Source organism: Etheostoma spectabile, chromosome 16 (assembly GCF_008692095.1).
Source record: "Etheostoma spectabile isolate EspeVRDwgs_2016 chromosome 16, UIUC_Espe_1.0, whole genome shotgun sequence".
Taxonomy (NCBI): domain Eukaryota; kingdom Metazoa; phylum Chordata; class Actinopteri; order Perciformes; family Percidae; genus Etheostoma; species Etheostoma spectabile.
Window position 1 is genome coordinate 3,996,622 of NC_045748.1, and position 6,084 is coordinate 4,002,705.

General features: G+C 39.4%; 1 protein-coding gene across 6 annotated transcripts in view; it reads left to right on the forward strand.

Moving 5' to 3' along the window:
• Positions 1 to 6,084, forward strand: part of LOC116704088 (protein unc-13 homolog B) — a 97,341-nt gene that overhangs the window by 20,560 nt on the left and 70,697 nt on the right. For all 6 annotated transcript variants that reach the window (XR_004335584.1, XR_004335588.1, XR_004335589.1 and 3 more), the window contains exons 3-5: positions 701 to 800; positions 3,546 to 3,663; positions 4,626 to 4,749. The gene's annotated coding sequence lies outside the window, so the exon portion shown is untranslated. The remainder of the gene's footprint in view (positions 1 to 700; positions 801 to 3,545; positions 3,664 to 4,625; positions 4,750 to 6,084) is intronic.

Sequence of the window (6,084 nt, forward strand, 5' to 3'; positions counted from 1 at the left end):
GGGGGGGGGGATAGACTTATCTGCTTTCACTCTCACTAGAGCTCCTGATGTCTTTTTCTACAACACAAAGCCAGCGTAGAACTGGCCTGGTTAGTATTACTTAAAAGTGTGTAGTTGCGCTCAGTTGTGTCTGAAAACTGATATGTTAACACTGTAATAACCATCTGAAACCATTGTTCATTTTTGTATTCTAATAGTCATACAACAGGTTTTTCTTGGCTTAGAATGCTTTTTTTTGGGGGGGGAGTGGACTACGCACAACAGCTAACATGAGCGCTTTGCGTACAATAAAGTCTCTGTTACCTTATTTTTCAGAAATCTATGCATTTGTTATTTCTGACAATATAAAAAATTAAAATGTACATATGCTTGAGTAAGTCAAACCCAAATAAACAAAATTGGTAAAAAAAAAAAATTATCATTCTAAAAAAAACATGAGAGAGTCCGACTCTAGAGATAAAACTGAGATCAGCGCTCATATTCAGATTTATGTTCTGCTTGTTCATGGTTGTTTGGTAAATCTTCTAAAACACATTCAGAGAGGATTTGAATTGCCATTTTTATTCTCAATTCTTATCATTTTGGTGCTGGTGATTTTCCTTTGGGGCTGGCTAAAACCTCTTTTTGGGGGTCAGCGCTCAGTGTATTGCTACTGCCTCACTACAATTTAGACAATAAACTCCCTTTTCCTTTGTTTCAGACAAGTTCAACACCTACGTGACGCTGAAGGTGCAGAATGTCAAAAGCACAACTATCACAGTGCGGGGGAGCCAGCCCTGCTGGGAACAGGATTTCATGTTGTAAGTTCTTAAGATTTATTAAACTTCTAAGTTCATCATAGACAAAGCAAATGCAACACAGGCCTAAAACACTTAAATACTAACTTTGCACACTATACTAGACTGAACAAAAACAATCGTGGTCAACTTGGTATCATCATGCTTTTTTTTTTTTACCTGTATCATCATGAAAGCCATTCCCATAAAGCGTCTTTCTGCTCGGAGAGGTATTTGGTAAAATTGCACTGCATTGATGTAGTGCCTTTTTAAATAAGACCTGCTTGACGGTTTGTCTTTGAAAAGGATTAATCTATGAGACGGTACATGGTGCGCCATTGTGGTCATACATCTCTTCCAACGCTTCATTAAAGCTTTAGTGCGTAACTTTTTGATATTAATGAACGTCGGTGACGTTCAAGACATTGCCAAATTAAGACTATCAGCTCCACAAAACTCTCTCTGTATTTGTCAGTATGGCTGTGGTCAGAAGATTGTGGCGTCTGGCGACTTTCCCGCGCAGAAGCTCGAGTGAAGATAATGAACTCTTCTGAGTCCATGTTTTTTTTTAATCCTCCGTGTGTCCTCCTTGGCTACTAGCAACTGCATGAGGGAGGGGTGGGGGCTGTGCACGGTCACAGACGGCTTTTATCATGTGGACGCACCGACAGTGTTGTTGTCATTACTTCCAATTAGGTAGACAGAAACTACGCACTATAGCTTTAAAGGCAAATTGCTAAACAAATCAAAAAAAAAATTAAATAAATTGTCCAGGAGCTTTTCAGTCTGAAGTCCCATATGAGCTTTTTTTTTAATTTTTATTTATTTTTAAGTTTCCCAACTCTAGATCCTACCTAGTGCTTAGAGCTACAGGAAAGGTGTCTTGGTTCTAAACTGTGCAGTTATCTTGTTTGACAGCTGCTGTTCATTTCCTCCTTGTAATTCATTGGTTTAATTTCCTCATTTTACTTTCCCCGTGAAAGGTATCTATGGCGACGAGAGAGCCAGCACATTGTTGCATGTGTGCCATTGTTTGTCTTTTGTGAACTCCCTCGTTGCAACAGTGTTTGTTTTTCCAGACCTACGTCCTTCTACTGTCCATTAATGTTGTGTCGACTTGGCTAGGTGTGATTCATCATAAAACATAATCATCAGCGATTCCAGCAAAAGGCTCCGCACCACCTGTTACAACAAAATACCTTTTAATAAACTCTTAAGAGTTGATGACTCGGCTCAAGTAAAATCTATTAGAAGGATTCAACTATCCAAACGTAAACCTCAGCAGCTGACTTTCTAGATCTGCTGGACTTTTATATATGCTTTTAAGATGCTATTTATACTGTCTAAAGAGATCATCTAAATAAATAAAATAAACTAACAAACATTACTAGTCTGTTACCTGTTGAATAGTAGTTGTTGTCAAAGTTTGAATGGCAAATCCATTTATGCATCAACAAGGAAGAGCTTTTTAGAATTAATGGACTAGTTTGAATAGTTTCATTTTGGGAAATGTGCATATCAGCTGACTTGCCAAGAGAAGAATCATCTCATCTAACTCCTGGAGAGAAAACTGAACAGTTTATTTCCCAAAATATCAAACCATTCCTTTATGGTTAACATATCCTGGTCCTGAGAACAAAGTTTGTGAAAATATTTCCACAATTCCAAATTGTTCTGTATCTCCTACACATCACTAGTCTGGGAAGCCAGAGTTCTCCCGAGAGCACAATTTGAATTTGAGTAATACTGAGTAATACTGCTCATTAACTATGCCCTTGTAGCCGAGCTGCACCAATCACATCGGTGTATCTGATATAGGCAGGCCAGGGGCGAGCTAAATAGACAAAGAACGTCTAATCTACCAGTTATCTCCGCTGGCAGCTAAGCGTATGGGGCTTTGGATACATCCTCCCGTGTGTTGTTGTGATTGGTCGTAGTGTTATCCAATTGCGTGCAGTGAGATTTTAAAATGCACGCTTGGTGCGGCCCCTCGATATGGCCGACTTTCATTACTCGATGTCAGACCCTTAATCTAGTCGGATTTGGGTCTGGATTTCCAGGCTAACGTATCGCTGCTTTCTTTTATATGTGTTTAATAGAAAGACATGGATGATACACTGATGAATTAAAATAGAATCAAAAAGGCATCTTAAACAGATTATTCTCAGTTGGAATTAGCAACAGTTTGATTGAAATACCTTGCTGGGTTTATTTATTCAACACACGCTTTAGAAGGCCTATATCTCTGCACCTGGACGCCCTCCCCTGCACTTCTTTCAATTAGCTGCTCTCTTTGATTATCTTTTCTCTCATCTTCCTTTTGTTTGGCCTGTCGATAGTTGTAAACTGCCACAGATGAGAATATGCAAATGCTTTTGTCACGTGGCTCCTTTCAAAAGTGATATGCCATTTTGTTACTGTCATCAAGCTGTTTTTGAGCCCTTTGAGTAGCATGTTGAATGACAAAACACGGCTTGAATGGATTATGACAGATAATACAAAACAAAAAGAGGAAGCAGCCTTTGTTGTCAGCTAGTTGTAGGGCCTGGCAGTAATTATGGAGACATTTCGGCTTCATTGAGTGTGAATTGAATGGCATATTGGAGTTGTGTTTTTTTTTTTTTTAATTCTGATTACAAAACCCTTAACTATACTGATATTGTTCCGCACCTTCTTTGTTGGCTGAAATTCCCCACGCTGTTTGTCACGAAGGGGTTTCTATGGAAGTCTGACATTACCTGATACCTGTATACCGCCTTTTTCCTCCAGTGAGATCAACCGGCTGGACCTCGGCCTCATCGTTGAGGTGTGGAACAAAGGCCTCATCTGGGACACCATGGTGGGGACGGCCTGGATTCCTCTGAAGAGTATCCAACAATCAGAGGAGGTTAGAATATTTGCCCATACACAAATCATGTAGTCCAGGGAAAACAAAAAAATCTAAAAAAAGTTGGATTTCATTTCAAAATACTGATAAAAGGCCACCTATAATCCATCCATGGAAACAAAACAGGGGTGCTTTTTTACATTTTGTTACTGACATTACTAAGTATCTAATTTTCAAAAAGGTTTTTCACTTTAACATTTTCTATTCCCTTCATAGACATTCAGATTTAATGGGGCTTCTGTGTGAATTAGCTTCGAAATAATGCAATACCTGAGATACAGTATGTTACTTTTGGAAATGAAAAAGAAATGGCATAGAGTAGGTAGAATAATGGACATAAAGAAGGTCTTGGTCTCTCAACCATGGTAAATATCACTATTAGAAGTGAACGATTTGGGGATCTGAGATTTTTTTTTGCCAGATATTGCTATTACGATTTGATATGCGATTATTTATATAATTTTTTCTTAAGTTCAGCAAAAGTTCAATATTCACTGTGTAACCGATAAAACATGTCACAGAGCATTATAACATGACACACCATCATAATTGCTTTATATTCTTATGAAAGAATGAGAACATAGATATTAATTGTTTTTCTTTTAATAAGCATGGAACATTGAACAGTTGAACACAGAACATTTCTCACAAAAGTTAAAGTTATAATAAAAAACAATTACAATCAAACAAATTGCACTTCTTTCCTGTAAACTGAAATTTCTGCTATGCCTCAGTTCAATAGCAGTAACTACATATTGCACCTTCTACAATGATGATAAATAATTTAGTGAAAAATCCACTAAGAATAGGACTTTTCTGTTAAAGATATGTGGTATATAACATTAATCCAGCATTTATCTCATGATAAAACAGTAAATAGTATAATGAAAACAGGAATACAAAATGTTATGCCAAACATTAAACTGAACTAAAGCCCTAATCACTATGCATCCTAATTGCAGGAGGGCTCCGGTGACTGGATCTCTCTGCATGCAGAAGTCCTGATGAAAGCGGATGAGATATATGGCACCAAGAACCCAACGCCTCATCAAATCCTGCTGGACACTCGCTTTGAGCTGCCTTTTGGTGAGATACGCCAATCCCTTTTTTTCCAGTCGCTTTGTATTTTAGTTGCATTTTAGATGTTAAACAGTATTCTGCAAATCTCCAATTAGTGAACCACACTTGAAAAGTTCAGGTGCTTAAGACATTTTCACAGGCTGTTATCTCAAGGACCAGCCCTGACAACAGTGGGTACATGGAATAGGGAGTACATTAGTTATTCTGGTTACCGTGAGGACAAATTAAACCTTGATCCACTGAGTTACACAAAGGCCATACGTGTCTCCTGCTGAAATGTCAGCAGTTGCTTTATGAGGCTACGCAGATAAAGCTATCTTGCCTGGGGCTCTGTCAAAACAATTGATTATGTCTTGTAACCACGCGTCCTGTTGTCTTATGCTGGCATATCCTGCATTGATCTGTCACCTCAACTCAAAAAGAACACATATGGACCACATGGACAGCACACACGAGTAGAGTATGAGGTCACATTTTTTCCTGAAATTGCATTAGAAACAGGCCACTCTTAACCAGATATACTGTATAATGCAGTCTATCTGGTTCCACTGGGAATAAGGATCATTCCTTATTTTGTCTTTGCCACGTTGTTCCATTGGGGTAAACCTGATTAAGGAACCATTAGAGGTGTGTGTGTGTGTGTGTGTGTGTGTGTGTGTGTGTGTGTGTGGCTTTCTGGAGGGGCCTCGTAGTGTGCTGCGTCTTCGTTTCGTGTGTACTTGTGCCCCTGAGGGTGTTGTGTGTGTGTGTGTGGTGGTGTGTGTGTGTTGAGTGGAATCTGCATCACCCTACAGGAAGAGCGAGCGAGGAACGGTGAGCTGCGTGAACAAAATTCCATAGCAACTTGACTGTTTTATCCGCCTCACTTTCCTCATCAATGTTGGACACCACATGCTCTTTCCATTTACATTTATTATAAGCTAGCCCATAGATTTTTTTGGGCGCGGTCACTTTGGATTGCCACACATAACAAGCTCAACATCCACCATACTACCAGTGCGGCGGTCTTGCATACAGCTTGGGCGACCACACCCACCCCCAGGCCAAATAACTTGTACCCTTCAACGTGCATTAAGGAAGTCCCATCTAGTAAAGTATGCGCTACACCCAATTATCACCCTCTGCATCTCTGAAGCGCCTCCAACTGGATCTGAGTAGACATGTCTTATATTGTACAAAAAGTAGATTTTATTTCCATCATTTACACTTTCAAAATAACAGAAAACAAAAAAAAATGGCATCTGCAACAGTTTGGGCACCCGCAGAGTAATACTGTATCCCCCCCCATGGGAAGGCCATGGCAAAACCTTCAGTTTACGCCTCTTGATGTAATCCACCATG